Here is a 17,297-nt window from a genome sequence, read left to right on the forward strand (position 1 = left end):
ACACACACACACACACACACACACACACACACACACACACACATACACAGACACAATGAGATGCTCCTCAACCTGGGTTTGTCAGTGAAGTGCATTTTCCTTTGGCACCCCTGTTTTGTCTGCCTCCCCTATCAGTCCATCCTCACAGAACCAAGATCCAAAAGCACTATTGTGGTTTCTGTTTTCGCTACTCACTTGTGATACTGCCTGTCAAAACAGTCAATAAACTGGGTGATTATTTAGAACGACCCAAATCCTGTTTATACCCCGTTTGTATCTAATGATAAAATAGAGCTGCAATGTGAGGTAGTGAAGTAAAAAGAAAATAAAAAAATGATAACCCTATTCGCTGTGCCCTGAGATACTGTACTGTGGGGCCACTCTACAAAATAGCACGTGTGCAGTAAATTGTTCCCTGGAAAGAGTTATATGACAGGTCATCAAGTCTTGTTCATCATAAGTCACTCAGTCTAAATCTCTCTCTGAGCAACATTTGACCCCCCTCTAACTCCCTGACCCTACAAAACACAGCAGATTATAGGAAAATTACCACAGCTTTAAAACAGGAGTATGTGGTAATATAATGTTCTCTTCTCGTTAGACGCGTTTTTACCATTTTCTATTTTGGAAAATTAATGTGTGACAGACCTTGCAGGTGCTCATTATTGTGACCAGTGTCACCCCAGTCCTTGCCTGGATTGTTCTATGTCCTTCATCCCAAATGGCACCCTATTTCCCTGTACACTACTTTTGACCAGAGTCCTATAGGCCTTGGTCAAAAGTAGTACACTATATAGGAAATATTGTGCCATTTGGGAAACATCCCTAGTTAACTTAACCACAGCCCTGAACTGCACTTGACGTGAAGCCTGTGATAATAATAATAATAGGTCTCTGTGGACTGTGTGAGTGTGCCTGGGAGGAAAAATACAGCAGGAGATACGGTATTATACTACCTTCATAACAGGAGGAACAGTAGTCCATACACTTCATCACTCCTATACTCACACACATTCTTTGTGTAAGTTTAATTTCAGTGTTAATGGAAATGGTTTGAGTATTGAGTACACTGTGGATGGATGCAATCACGATGGCAATGTTTTAAAAGCACAGAGCCGCAAAGGGTTGCACAGTGCTTTTCTCTCTATAAGTCCACAGCATGTTTCCATGCATTCAATCAACAGCTCCAGTCAAGCATTGGAATGGAAGCATGGAGACTTGTTTTATTTATTTGGTTGTATTAAGTGCATCTAAGTCTCAGCAGGTGCCCGAGACTGCAGAGCCATATTTGTTTCAGTTTTGAAAAGGTTCTGGAAGCTCCAGACTGCTCCATTTAGCCGTTTTAACAAACAGCAATTAGAGTTGCTAATGAGACCTTGGGCCAGATATATTAAGGCAGTCATTCATCCTCCTTCTCTCCTTTTCTTTTTGTCTCTCATTCTCTATCCCCCTTTCCTCTATCCAAACTCCTACACAAGCCTGTCTGGACTCCTGTACCCGAAACCACTGGCCTGCGCCGGCACCCCGCTGTGGCTACGTGGAATCTTCTCCGTGCTTCTTAATTTACACAGACTCCCTTGTTCCAAATGAAATACCTGAAACGGGGAACTCATAAATCCTTCCTTGTAACAACAACAACACTCAGGATGATTTTTCTTGATTTTCTTTTCTTTCAGGTATGAGCTACTGCTTCCCCCCGGGGATATCAAAAACCCAGATGACTGGATTAACCTCAGCTCTGTAGGCCTGCTGCCTACTTTAACAGGAGATTTTCTCTTTTCTCCCTCTCTCACCTGTCCATCAACTATAAAGACCAGGGAGCTTTTTGAAAGCCTCATAAATAAGGGCAGTGTTTGGTAGATGGGTAACAATAACAAATCAGACATTGAATATCTCTTTAAGCATGGTCAAGTTAATAACTATGTTGTGGATTATGTATTAAACCCCCCTGAATTGAGCTGCAGGACAGGAATAAACTTCTCAGGGATGTTACCATGAGGCCATTGATGATTTTAATGGCTTTTAATAGTTCAATGGCTGTGATGGGAGAAAACTGAGGCCGGATCAACAACATTGTAGTGACTCCACAATAATTACTTAAATGACAGAGTGAAAAGAACAATTCAAATTATTCATATTGTATGCAGTAAAGCACTAAAGTAATATTGCAAAAAAAAACACAGCAAAGGAATACACTTTTTGCCCTTAATGCAAAGCTTTATGTTTACGGCAAATCCAACACAACAGTATCTGCCTCCTTATTTTCAAGTATGGTGGTGGCTGAATCATGGTATTGGTATGCTTGACGTTTTTTCAGGATAAAAAGAAATGGGATAAGCACAGGCAAAATCCTAGAGGAAAACTGCTTCAGTCTGCTTTACACCAGACACTGGAGAGGAATTCACTTTTCAGCAGGACAATAACCTACAACACAAGGCCAAATTGACACTGTAGTTGCTTACCAAGAAGACTTCCTGGGTGGCCAAGTTACAGTTTTGACTTAAATCTGCTTGACAATCTATGGAAAGATTTTAAAATTGCTGTGTAGCCATGAGCACCAACATCTTGACAGAGATTGAAGAATTATGAAAATAGTAAAGAGCTAATATTGCACAACCAGGTGTGTAAAGCTCTTACAGACTTACCCAAGAAGACTCACAGCTGTAACGGTGAGTCTGTGTTTTTTTTTAAACAAGTAATGCTTTCGGGAGCTGAATACTTATGCTTGTTATTTAATTTCTATTATTCTAAACAAACAAAAAAATCTTCCACTTTGACATTATAGAGTATTTTGTGTAGATTGTTACAAAAAATTCCAGTGTGTAATGCAATATAAAGTGAAGAAATCTATGGGAGTATGAATACTTTTGCAAGTCACTGTAAGTGGTTTTATTGGCCATGGGGCCATGGGATACTCTGTGTGTGTTGTCATTCCCAATGAGTCATCCGACACCACAGCCTGGGCAGGGTGGGCAGGGCAGGCAGCTGCCAGACAATAAGACACACAGCGCTGATTTGCACAAATTGTGGCTGTTCATTCAGCATAGCGAGGATGAAGCAGGAGGGGGTTATTCAAATCAAATGTAAACATGTCTGCTCCACAGTTATAAATCATGGTCTGGGGCACATGCTTAGCCAATACAAGGTAGAGGAGTCCATGGTCTACAGAGTCTGCATCATAAATGGCACTCTTTCCCTATATAGTGCACTACTTTTAACTAGGGCCCATAGGCCTCTGGTCAAAAGTAGTGCACTATGGTGGGAATAGGCTGCCATTTGAGACAAAGGCAGAGTCAGACTAGCTACCTTTCTGTGGAGGCTGGATCGCCCCATTAACTGTCTGACTCTGAGCTCACTTCTGATGGGGCTGTGTGGCTAAAGGAAGGGAAGGTTCCACACTTGTGCACAATCAAAGCTTTGGAAGTCATCTGGTTATTTTCCTTTTGCATCTAACTGAAAAGGAAAATATGCAATTGGATCTGGTTAATCAACTAGGCCTGATTTGTGTATAGTTTACCAATCTCAAAACATACCAATACCTATATTTCACTCTCCTGGAAATTCTCAACAAAACAATATGCCAACCTGAAATAATGAAATCACTTCAATAATCAACTTTGGAAATTATAGCCAAATGAGATGGTTTTTGACTTGAAAATTTACATTTTTGATACAGTAGGTGAATGGTGAAGTGATCTCAATTATTGAATGAATCAAGTCTGGTTTACTTTATTTGCAGAACCTAAATGTAAAATCTCCTTCAAATATACTTTTTTCAGTTTGCCCAGAATGTTTGTCTGTAAAACACAGCCAAAGCCAAATCATACATCCATCCTAGAGGAAGTTTATAAAGAGGCACTCAAACGTGTGGTTCTGTGGACATCATACTTTAGATGTCCTCAGAAGTCTTCATGAAGGCATCACACTGTATTAAAGTAAATAGCACACCAGCAGGCTGCAGGCAGGGAGAGAGGAATAGAGTTTTGCTTTTCAAATCTTTGTTCCTTTTGACCTATCTCCCACTACGTTGTTGAGTGGCATCCTGGCAACCGGAGGAGGTTTCCAATTGGCTGTTTCCAAGGAAACTGACTAACCGCTAACCTTGATAGCTAGCTAGCTAGCTGGTGGTCCTCAAACAAAATACTTCAAATAGTTGGTTAGATAGTTTGCAAGATATAGAAACTGTATGGAAAATATAAATGTTTAACTATAAATGTTCACTGTACTCAGAACATTTGCAGATTAGTTCATTTGTACAAACGCTTAAAATATGTCTTCAAGTTTCAGGTTTTGATGGAATGGTGTTAAGTTAGCAATGGGATCAGCTGGCTACTGTAGCCGGTTGTTCCTTTTCACAGTTAACAACAGGCTGTAAACTTAGCTAATCATCTGCAGTCTTATATGACTGCCAGTCTACTTTAACTGTAGCTAGCAAATTTATATTCTGTTGACGTGTCTAGCTAGAATTGTCATTTTCACCAATTCCACCACAACAGTTTCAGGATGTTGCCAGTGCCTCAGCTGCTACCATGGGGGTACTGTAGCACTGACCAGAGCCTTGCAATAGACCACAGCAAGTTCTGGGACGGGCAAACTGGAGATCACCCCAGTCAACGAGTCTCTGCTGAAAGAGATCCTATAGTTTGTGGAACAGTTCAGCTCCAGACACCCTCAGGAGGCTAAACATGTGTTCAATGAGCCGCTGCAGTGGACTAGCTCTTTGGAGGCTTCTGATTTCTAAACAGAGTATGACATCGGGTAATCATGAGGCAGGCTGTTTGTGTAATGTTAATGTTACTCACTGGGGATGTTTTCATGGAGTTAAAACGTATTTAGAGCCCTGCAGCAGGACTCATATGTACAATTGAATTAATGTGTTTTTTGTTCAACTTCAGTAGCTAGGACAGAAAACAACATAAACTACAGTACTTCGTCAGGATATTTTGCTATTTTTCCTAGCTGTCTGCATGTGATTAGATGGGTGATTCTCACAAAACTGGCACTTGACAACAATAAACACATTTTCCATAATTCCTCTTGGATCGCCAAGATTAGGATCTGTATTTATCTATTTCATAATTATTGTTATGTTTTTATTGATCAGATATTATGCATTTTAACACTATTTCCATAATTACCAATGCAAAAATGCTCATTACCTCATCAGTTTTCAAAGTCCAATTTTTTTTTTAAACAAGTCAATTTCTGATATGTTTTAACATTTCTTACCTAATGAAAAGGCCTGAGTTAAACATTTTACTGAAACAATATGTATTTAAAATGTAATTATTAAAATGTTTTTTGTAATTTATCTTATTACCGCAACACAAACTTTCTGAATCTTGTTTTTCGGCATAATGTTATTTTTATATATTTGAATAAAGAACTGAAGGCACACTATCAGATTAAGCCAAAATTACTAAAGTATCCATTTTATTTTTCCTAATATTGGTGCATTATGATAATGATAAGCAGGTTTTGGAGATTAGAATGTTTCGCTAATGAAACTGTACTGAGCTCTATTAGAGATTCAGTAACCCAATACATCATCAAACTGTGTCATTTGTTAATCCCAAATTATTTACATAATACTAAAATCACTGATCTTAATGCAATTGACTAAAATACCCCTTATTTTTATCAAAAGTATACAGTAAGTACTGTAATTACGTACATGTAATTTCATAAATTCAAAAGTGGACTTTTTCCAAGGTTTGTTGTGTTACAGCCTGAATTTAAAATGGACTACATTTAGATGTTTTTGGTCACTAGCCCACACACAATACCCCATAATGTCAAAGTGGAATTGTGTTTTTCAAAATGTTTACAAATTAATTAATTAAAAATGAAAAGCTGAAATGTCTTCAGTCAATAAGTATTCAACCCCTTTGTTATGGCAAGCCTAAATAAGTTCAGGAGTAAAAATGTGCTTAACAAGTCACATAATAAGTTGCATGGATCCAAAAATAGTGTTTAACATGATTGTTGAATGGCTACCTCACCTCTGTACCCCACACATACAATGAATTATCTGTAACATCCCTCAGTCGCGCAGTGAATTTCAAACACAGATTCAACCACAAAGACCAGGGAGGTTTTCCAATGCCTCGCAAAGAAGTATACCATTTTTAAAAGCAGACATTGAACATACCTTTGAGCACGGTGAAGTTATTACTTACACTTTGGATGGTGTAGCAATACACCAAGTCACTACAAAGATACAGGCGTCCTTCCAAACTCAGTTGCCAGAGAAGAAGAAAACCACTGAGGGATTTCACCATGGGTCGGTGGTGACTTTTAAACAGTTACAGGGTTTAATGGCTGTGATAGGAGAAAACTGAGGATGGATCAACAACATTGTAGTTACTCCACAATACTTATCTAATTGACAGAGTGAAAAGAAGGAAGCATGTTTGGAAAAAGACACTGAATACAAAGTGTTATGTTTAGGGCAAATCTAATACAACACATTACTGGTATTTGGTATTTTGGCATTTTATTAGGATCCCGATTAGCTGTAATTATTGTTATCGACTGAGGAGTTTTTCAGAATAAAAAAGAAACGGAATTGAGCTAAGCACAGCCAAAATCGGAAAACCTGTGTCACGTCCTGACCAGTATAGGGGTTATTTGTTATTGTAGTTTGGTCAGGACGTGGCAGGGGGTATTTGGTTTATGTGGTTCGGGGTGTGTGTCTATGTAGAGGGGTGTTTGATTTATGTATTCCGGGGTTTTTGGGCAATGTTCTATGTTAGTGTATTTCTATGTTCTGTCTAGTCTAGTCTATTTCTATGTTTAGTTTATTGGGGTTGGACCTTCAATTGGAAGCAGCTGGTTATCGTTGCTTCTGATTGAAGGTCCTTACCGGCCTGTTATTCGTCGTTGTGTTTTGTGTGTACGTGTTTGTTTTGGTTTACCTTCTTTGTCCATTTAATAAAAGAAGATGAGTGCACATATCCCTGCTGCGTTTTGGTCCACTCTACCCTACGACAACCGTGACAGAATCTCCCACCAACCAAGGACCAGGCAGCGGGGTAAGGAGCAACGAAAAAATTATATGGACTATCAGGGGAATTGGACATGGGAGGAGATTCTGGACGGGGCTGGACCATGGCACCAGGCTGGGGACTACCGTCTCCCACCGGAGGAGATAGAAGCAGCCAAGGCAGAGAGGCGCCGGTATGAAGCGATATACGCGCCGATAAAGCACGAGAGGCAGCCCCAATAATTTTTTGGGGGGGGGCACACGGGTAGGTTGGCTAGGCCAGGCAGTAGACCTAAGCCAGCTCCCCGTGCTTATTATGGGAAGCAGGTGGAGAAGAGAGCACCGGAGTATGCGGAAGTGCGCACGATCTCGCCCATGCGCACGCACAGTCCGGTGCGAGTGATCCCAGACCCTCGCAAGTGCCGTGCTAGAGTGGGCATCCAGCCTGGAAGGAGGATGCCTGCGCAGCGCATCTGGCCACCAGTGCGCCTCCTTGGCCCAGGCTAACCTACGCCTGCTCTACGCACGGCAACCATCAGGCCCCTGCACAGCCCAGTTCGCCCTGTGCCAGCACTTCGCTCGTGCAGGGCTACTAGTTCCATCCAGCCAGGACGGGTTGTGCAGGAGGTGCGATCGAGACCGCCAGTGCGCCTCCATGGCCCGGTATATCCAGTACCAGCACCACGCACCAGGCCTCCAGTGCGTCACCCCAGTCCAATTCAGCCTGTTCCCGCTCCTCGCACTAGCCTTAAAGTGCGTGTCTCCAGTCTGATAGCTCCACTAACAGCCCCACGCATTAGGCTTCCAGTGCGTCAGCCCAGTCCTATTCAGCCTGTTCCCGCTCCTCGCACTAGCCTTAAAATGCATGTCTCCAGTCTGGTACCTCCACTACCAGCCACACGCACTAGGTTTCCAGTGCGTCAGCTCAGTCCCGAGCTTCCGACGACAGTACTCCGTCCAGAGTATCCGACGACAGTGCCCCGTCCAGAGTGTCCGGCGACATTGATCCGTCCAGAGTATCCGGCAACAGTACCTCGTCCAGAGTATCCGGCAACAGTACCCCGTCCAGAGTATCCGGCAACTGTGTATAATCCGGAACCGAGTGAGACAACCTACATTCAGGAACCGAGTGAGACGACCTACATTCAGGAACCGAGTGAGACGGCCTACAGTCAGGAACCGAGTGAGACGGCCTACAGTCAGGAACCGAGTGAGACGGCCTACAGTCAGGAACCGAGTGAGTCTGCCTACAGCCCGGAACCGAGTGAGTCTGCCTACAGTCCAGAGCTCCTAGAGTCGGTCTACAGTCCAGAGCTCCTAGAGTCACCCTACAGTCCAAAGCTCCCAGAGCCCAGTCCAGGGTCTTCAGTGACTGGCCTCAGGCAGAGGTATGCAGTGGGGGTGGTTTGGTCCGGGAGGGGATTAAGGCCTGAGCCTAAGCCACCTCCACTGTAGGAGGTTTGAGGAGGGGGGGGGGGTGTAGCACAGGAGCCGTTGGTGACGGCAGCCACCCTCCCTTCCCTCCCTTTAGTTTAGGGGATTTATTTTTATTTTTGTTTTGGGGTGATTTTTTTTTTATTTGTGTGAGGTGCATCTGGGGTCTGCACCTTTTGGGGGGGGGGGGGGGGGTACTGTCACGTCCTGACCAGTATAGGGGTTATTTGTTATTGTAGTTTGGTCAGGACGTGGCAGGGGGTATTTGGTTAATGTGGTTCGAGGTGTGTGTCTATGTAGAGGGGTGTTTGATTTATGTATTCCGGGGTTTTTGGGCAATGTTCTATGTTAGTGTATTTCTATGTTCTGTCTAGTCTAGTCTATTTCTATGTTTAGTTTATTGGGGTTGGACCTTCAATTGGAAGCAGCTGGTTATCGTTGCTTCTGATTGAAGGTCCTATAATTAGGAGTTTGTTTTCATGGGTTTTTTGTGGGAGATTGTGCTGTGTATAGTTTTGTGCCTTACCGGCCTGTTATTCGTCGTTGTGTTTTTTTGTGTACATGTTTGTTTTGGTTTACGTTCTTTGTCCATTTAATAAAAGAAGATGAGTGCACATATTCCTGCTGCGTTTTGGTCCACTCTACCCTACGACAACCGTGACAACCTGGTTCAGTCTGCTTTCCACCAGACACTGGGAGATGAATTCACCTTTCAGCAGGACAATAACCTAAAACACAAGGCCAAATCTACCATGGAGTTGCCTACCAAGAAGACAGTGAATGTTCCTTTGACTTAAATCTGCTTGAAAATCTATGGCAAGACCTGAAAATGGTTGTTGAGCAATGATCAGCAACCAATTTGGCAGAGCTTGAAGAATTGTGAAGAGAATAATAGGCAAATGTTGTAGAATCCAGGTATGGAAAGCTCTTAGAGACTTACCCATAAAGACTTATTCAAAGGTGATTCTAACATGTATTGACTCAGGGGGTTGAATCTTTCTTTAATCAAGATATCATTAGTGTTTACGTTTTTCATAAATGTTTTGCAAATGTCAGAAATGTTCTTCCACTTTGACATTACAGAGTATTTTGTGTAGATCGTTGACCAAAAAAATGACAATTAAATCCATTTTAATCCAACTTTTGTGACACAATAAAAATGTGGAAAAAGTCAAGGGGTGTGAATACTTTCTGAAGGCACTGTAAGCATAAAAAAATATATATTTATTCAAAAAAGTAATTTCTCCAAGGTATTTACATGTAATTTTGGTGTATTAGGACATAGATATGTGTGGTTCTAAGGTATTTTAGATATATTTCAAACGTTAATGTGATCCTATGGGCAAATGGCATAACATGATATTCAGAGAAAAGTATCTAAATATGTGGGATATGGACCAACAACTGTCTTGAGATATCAAACTACAGTATAGGTAAGTGCTAAAACAGTTACACATGTAGAAATAGGGGATATCCTCCTTAAAGCGGCAGGGTTGCTCTTTGCTGAAACACAAACTCCAGATTGTGGCTTTAAGTAAAATAAATGGGGTTTATACACCCATATTTCTTGACAACCTCTACTTAATCAAATAACTGATGTTTTACAAACAAATCTATACATTAGGTATAAGCAGTGGTCCTAGTAAATAATTAAAGTTACCAGCACAGCACACCCATTTGTTATCCTACAGTTGGCACTTAGCTGCTGTAGATTTCACTGATAACAGGAAAGTGGAAATTGTGAACACTGAGAACATTACTTTTCTTTCCAAAAAGCATATTTATGATATTAGCACAGACACGGTAGAATAGGAAAAGTGTGCCAAGATAGAAAAATAAAATGTTGTGTTTGTTACCAGTTTATACTTAAAAATATGAGTGTGTTTCTCTACTTTTTAGTTGCCCTACGGTAAAGTCACAGGAAACAGACAAGGATGGGCGTCCTACAGTATGTTGCAAATCACTCCTCCGAGCATTTCTGTGCACAGTTTTAGTCAGCTCTCCAAAATAGTGCAGCTGGCAAAGGATAAGAGGCTGAAGGAGGTCTGAGCTTGTCTGGAAGGTAAACCATGTAAACCACAGAATGAGATTTGGATCCCATTTGTTCCCAAGTAGTCGGGCTGCATACTTCCCATAAAGCCACGGACATAATTAGTTTGTCCTTGTTATCTTCTACTTTTATCCAATTAGAAACTGGCATCAGATTATGTTTGCAATACTTCACAGTTATATTTACTGTACCCCAAAGCCATAATGTGGTACTAGCTAATAGCTATGTTAGTTTGAGTAAGGAAAACATACTGTATGGAAAACATACTGTATGTCTATATTACCCCAGACCAGGATTCCCTTTTAAATAAGGCCTCAATGGAACAATCTGGTAAAATAAAGATATTTGGAAAAAAATACTAAACAATTTTTACTGTAATTTGTAGCCAACAGAGACCCTGTTGCGAAGATGCTGAGGCCTAGTTTTGCAACAGTGGATGGGGAGGACAGCTCTGCTGCGTCTCCTGGAGAAGGTGAAGGAGGGGGACCAGGCCAAGGAGAAAGAGATCAAAGTGAAGCTGCTCATCCTGCTGCAGCAGCTGGACACTCAACTCCTCAGCAACTCCCTGAAGCAGATCTCCCAGTGGGTTCCTTTCCTCCTCCTCACTCTGTCTGCTTCTCTATCTATCAATAACGAATCAATCTATCTTAATACACACTGACTCCCACTTGACTTCAGACAAGTCCAAACACATGGGGTTGACTCTGATTAGAAACAGTTTCTTACTAGATAGAAGAACCACAAATGGGCCCAAGATTAATTATCTGTACCGGTTTTTGTTGTTTTTTTGTACAGGGAGGTTGGGCTTAGTCCTGCCACAGTGAAGAATGATGTCGAGCTGTTGAAACACTTCTGCAGTGAAGGGGAGAAAAAGGTGTTGAAGTCTGTTCAATATACATCAGGTTTGAGTTATCTTCATATTTCACAATTTTTGGTGGGTGTGAATGAAAGCGATTGCTATTAGGGGGTAATACTAGGATATTCTAAAAATATAAAATGTCTGTGTTCACCCCTAAAAAACATGGAAGTCATTATATATGTCAGATTTCAGTTTACTGAGACATTAATAATTGTTTTACTTGCCTTAGTCGGCGCGGCAGATTTGCAATGCCATAACAATTCAACTTTCGGCAAAAAAACATACCTCCCCTACATATCACAGAACCACAGTGATCAATTCAGTATTTTGAAAAATGTGTCCCCTTACGCAGAGGAACATTTAAACCTTCTATGTAAATAGCCTCCAACCTGTGATACTGGGCACATTAAAATATGGTGGTTCGTGTGTCACGATGCTCTGCAGCCTAGCTGTTTTCAGAGGATGATTTATCAGAGAGTGAAATCACAGCGAGCTCTAAGTAACCTGGGCTGCTGTCTTCAGACCTAGGCTTTGTCCCAAATGGCAACCTATTCCCTATACTGTAAAATACTTTATCCCGAGCCTTTTAGGTCCTGGTCAAAAGTAGCGCACTCTATAAGGAATATGGTGCTATTTGGGACGCAGACTTGTGCTCTCTCTATGGTGGAATGATCCATCATCCTCGCTGGCAGCTCAGGCACCCTCGATGATTTCTCTTCCTGTGATACTGCACTCTTTGAACCTGTATTGGAACTTTATTTTCCCCCTGATCCTCTCCTCCTACATACCTTAAAGGAAAACTCCACCCAAAAACTATATTTTGGTATTTGTTTCTTTAGTCTATGTTTCATTTGTTTCATTAGCCCATTGTTGATAGAGTCCCAAAATGTTTTGCATGTCAGCAATCAAGTTCAAATCAAATCAAATGTATTTGTCATATGCGCCAAATACAACAATACAACCTTACAGTGAAATGCTTACCTACAGACCCTTAACCAACAACGCTTTAAGAAGTTTGTTTAAAGTAAAAATTGGAAAATAAAAAATAAAAGTAACAAATAATTAAACATCAGCAGTAAAATAACAAAAGAAATATGTACAAGTACGTAGAGTTAAAGTGATTATGCATAGATAATAAACAGAGAGTAGCCCTTTAATTAGATGTTCAGGAGCCTAACGGCGTGGGGGTAGAAGCTGTTAAGAAGCCTCTTGGACCTAGACTTGGCGCTCCGGTACCGCTTGCCATGCAGTAGCAGAGAGAACAGTCTATGACTAGGGTGGCTGGAGTCTATGACAATTTTTAGGGCCATCCTCTGACACCGAGATCCTGGATGGCAGGAAGCTTGGCCCCAGTCATGTACTGGGTCGTACGCACTACCCTCTGTAGTGCCTTGCGGTCGGAGGCCGAGCAGTTGCCATAACAGGCAGTGATGCAACCAGTCAGGATGCTCTTGGTGGTACAGCTGTCGAACCTTTTGAGGATCTGAGGATCTATGCCGAATCTTTTCAGTCTCCTGAGGGGGAATAGGTTTTGTCGTGCCCTCTTCACGACTGTCTTGGTGTGTTTGGACCATGATTGTTTGTTGGTGATGTGGACACCAAGGAACTTGAATCTCTCAATCTGCTCCACTACAGCCCTGTCGATGAGAATGGGGGCGTGCTCGGTCCTCCTTTTCATGTAGTAATTTGTCTTGATCATGTTGAGGGAGAGGTTGTTGTCCTGGCACCACACGGTCAGGTCTCTGACCTCCCCCCTATAGGGTGTCTTATCGTTGTCGGTGATCAGGCCTACCCCTTTTGTGTCATCGGTAAACTTAATGATGGTGTTGGAGTCGTGCCTGGCCATGCAGTCATGAGTGAACAGGGAGTACAGGAGGGGACTGAGCACGCACCCCTGAGGGGCCCACGTGTTGAGGATCAGCGTGGCGGATGTGTTGTTACCTACCCTTACCATCTGGAAGTCCGTCAGGAAGTCAAGGATCCAGTTGCAGAGGGAGGTGTTAAGTCCCAGGGTCCTTAGCTTAGTGATGAGCTTTGAGGGAACTATGGTTTTGAACACTGGGCTGTAGTCAATGAATAATATTCTCACATCCTTTTGTCCAGGTGGGAAAGGGCAATAGAGATTGCATCATCTGTGGATCTGTTGGTGTGGTATGCAATTTGGAGTGGATCTAGGGTTTCTGGGATAAATGGCCATGACCAGCCTTTCAAAGCATTTCATGGTTACAGACGTGAATGCTACAGGTCTGTAGTCATTTTGGCAGGTTACCTTAGTGTTCTTGGGCACAGGGACTATGGTGGTCTGCTTGAAACATGTTGGTATTACAGACTTGAAAATATCAGTGAAGACACTTGCCAGTTGGTCAGCGCATGCTCGGAGTAGATGTCCTGGTAATCTGTCTGGCCCTGCGTCCTTGTGGATGTTGACCCGTTTAAAGGTCTTACTCACATCAGCTACGGAGAGCGTGATCACACATCCGGAACAGCTGATGCTATCATGCATGTTTCCTTGCCTTGAAGCGAGCATAGAAGTAATTTAGCTCGTCTGATAGGCTTGTGTCACTGGGCAGCTCTTGGCTGTGCTTCCCTTTGTAGCTGCCCAGTTTTCAAAATACAGAAATACAGCCAGTATGATGTATTTTGCAGTATATGATGCTGCGTTTTGCACCTAATTCCCTATCGAGCACTATTGTATACTGTCTTGATTAACGTACAGTGAACACTGAACTGACGTGCTCTGGCATTTTCTTCTTTTTCTGTAGATTATGAATTCACCAATGGCTGTCACACTCCTCCTTGAAGGCAAGTGCATGGTGAAATCTGTTACCTGGTGATACAGCCGTGTGACACTCAACCCTTGCACCTTCAGCACAGCTGGAGTCTTTCTCAACGGGGTAAGATAGCTAGAGATAGATTAGTGTCACTGAATGTCAGTTTTCATTACCTGAATTTTAGTCAGGCGTGTTCTACACTCAGCATTAGATTTTCTTTCTGGTCTACAGGATGTGTTTTGTCATAAATGCTTTAGGCATCAATGGATGTAATAATCTACATATTTCAGCACCTGTTTATTTGGCAATTGTTATGAACAAGCACGGAAAGTCAACAAATGTATTCATATTAATATAATTTTTTAAGCTATACAATGTCTCCTTAACGATTGCCCATAAAGTTTCCGAAACATTACATAAGTGTCACTGAAAAGTTTAGCGATTTATGTACTGATGTAATGTTCATTGTATGGTTGGATTCCAAGTTTGCCCTGTGGTGGTAAACGTTTAAAACGACCCCATTGACCGTAACGTGTGTGCAATTAATAAAGAGAACATTTTACATGGCTCAGTGTCTTTCACTCCCTCCGTCACTGCCTGCCTGCCCGTTAGTATGTTTCCCGTCTCCCTTTCCTCACCTGGAAATGGTTCAGTTCAGGACACTGAAACCCGTATTCCAACATGTTTGACATTGACGGTATATTAACACAGTTTAGCATAATGTGTGTAGTGGTTAGAGGCTGTGCACAATGGTTTTGAATTCCAGCCTGTGAAGCTGCATTTTGAAACCTTGGCACTCTAACCTCAGTTGTTCTGACAGATGGTAATACTGTAATATTTATTTGATACATCAAATGTCATCTTTGTCTTCACAGGGCATAAGCCAGGAGGGTGAGGAAAATGGCTATGACAGAACAAGCAATGTTTACAAAGACCTGGTAACACTTCTGAAAAGCAAGTCTCCCCATTTTGCTGAGAACATAAATAAACAGGTAGGTTTTGACATGGAGGAGCAGTACCTCAAACAACAGGTTGTTGTTTTCTCTGAGTAATATTTTCTCTGTCGGTAACCCGATGAAGCAGTACGCATTTGACTGATCATATATTATATTCTGTTATACGTAGTAGAGTGAGTTTGAGATTGTGAATCAGTATCTGCACTCATCCTCACTTATGAGCTAGTGTCTGGTTGTCAGATTGAAACGAAAATTCTCTGAAGCTGTAGCCTCAGTACCTAACCTTACTTTCCAAATCACCCCAGTTGAAAAGAATGTAAAAATATTCTAATAAAACAGTCCAGTTACTCACACAGACAGAATCATGTGTTGCTCTGAAATGCCAGTGATTCATTCAGTAGTGCTGTTTCCTGCTTAAGTGATTTGATGAATTAACAAATAATGGCTTCAAGCTTTGGTGGGAAAAAAATGTGTTTATCATCTGAATATTTGGACATATTTTTTGTCATGAGTGACTCAATGATGTATTGTTGGAAAATGTTATATAATTTAAAGTCAAGCTAACTATACAGCTTGCTATACACGTTCTACATAGTATTTATACTCTAGGAAATGACACCAAATATTTTATATAATTTATATAATTATATTGATATATATATTTGTATATTTATTTGTTTCCTTTTGTCTATTTGGACAGTCTTATGGGTAAACTAGTTTCAACAAATAGTGTACCTTAACTAATAATAGTATTTTCCACTTTACATCGTTAATTTCTGTTAGCAAAGACTATTATCAATGTTGCTCCTGATGATTTCTCCTGGGCTGCTTTATGATCACGATAATTCTGTACTTGAGCTATTGAAACAGAAATTTGATTATTAAGACAGATTTTTCCTTTTACCCCTTTCTACAAGTTTTTCTCTTTAAAATAAATTAATAGATGTTATCACAATAATAAAGTTTGCAGATATAAAGTGGGGCGAAATAACTACATTATTAATGAAAAGGAGCCACCTCATAATTTCTTTAAATTGAATTGTGCTTGACCTGCAACTTTGCTGTATTTATAGCTGGTGATAGAACTTTTAGTGCCACGGAGATGGGTTGAGTTGAGTGAAGGGTAAGTAAGGGATGTATAAACCCCAATGAGCAGTGCCAGGATGCTGCGCTCACTGTGTAAAAAGGCCATCCAGGCTTTAATGTTTTATGAGTCCTGTGTCTGTGCTGAGTGATGCTATGAGGCTGAATCCGTCGGTCGTTCTGAGGATGATGGACAGTAGGCCGTAAAACACAACTGTGAATGAGTTAAGTCACAGGTTTTCTCTGCATACTTCTTTCTCCTATGAAGTTACTACAGTAATATCCAAATCATGGCATGGTGATGTAATGGAGTGTTCTGCACTCAATTCAGGCCATGTTTTTCTGGCCTTTTTACGCCCCACCAAACTATTTTCTCTCAGCATTACTTAAAATACACCTCTTATGTGTGAAATGATCAGCTTGACTCAGCAGTGACTGCTGATTTGATTGCAGATAAAGGTATTTTCTATTGATTGACAATATAATTGTTATGGTGCAACAGGCACTGCTGTACAGTACTGTATAAACCTTTTCAGACATACAGTAATAAAGTAATTGCACTCACTCTTGAGGACAAGATCCCTTCCGAGTGGCCCATGAAAGGAATAGGCTCTAGTCCGTGTCAGGTCAGAAACACTATCTGAAATAGCTCCGGCTGGGACCCGCTCTCTGATTGCAGCACTAAGAGCCCAAAGTGGTGGTGTTCCAAGTCAACATGAAGGCTGACAGATTGATAGCCAAAGATAACAACACCAATCTCTGAACATGATCTACTCGTTTCCAGCATTGAGGAAGCAGATAATTTTTCACAGTTTTATTAGATCAGACATTCTCAATCAAATAAGCTAGAGGCAGCCAGAGGAGAAGAGTGCAGCACCAGGGACACACACCGCAGTCCGATACTCAACTTCTCAGTGTAGTGTTGGACTGACTCGTTTTTGAAACTACGACGTGATTATAAATTGGACATGGTGTCTGTCTGTGTTATGCATGCGTGATCACATGCAAAAATGCAAAAGCACCCTCAGAATTTTGTTATTCAAATCCTGAAATCAATCTAGCTCTGCTGTCATGTTCACTCTCCACACAGAGCCTCGCACAGCTCTTCCACTGACAGCTACTATTTAGCTTATTTTCCATCACTGTATGGAGAAAGTAA

At 41.4% G+C, this 17,297-nt stretch overlaps 1 pseudogene; it reads left to right on the top strand.

Moving 5' to 3' along the window:
• Positions 1–3,361: 3,361 nt before the first annotated feature.
• LOC106590022 (outer dynein arm-docking complex subunit 2-like) overlaps positions 3,362–17,297 on the top strand; it is a 68,695-nt pseudogene continuing 54,759 nt past the window's right edge.

This window comes from Salmo salar, chromosome ssa29, assembly GCF_905237065.1.
Source record: "Salmo salar chromosome ssa29, Ssal_v3.1, whole genome shotgun sequence".
Classification (NCBI taxonomy): Eukaryota; Metazoa; Chordata; class Actinopteri; order Salmoniformes; family Salmonidae; genus Salmo; species Salmo salar.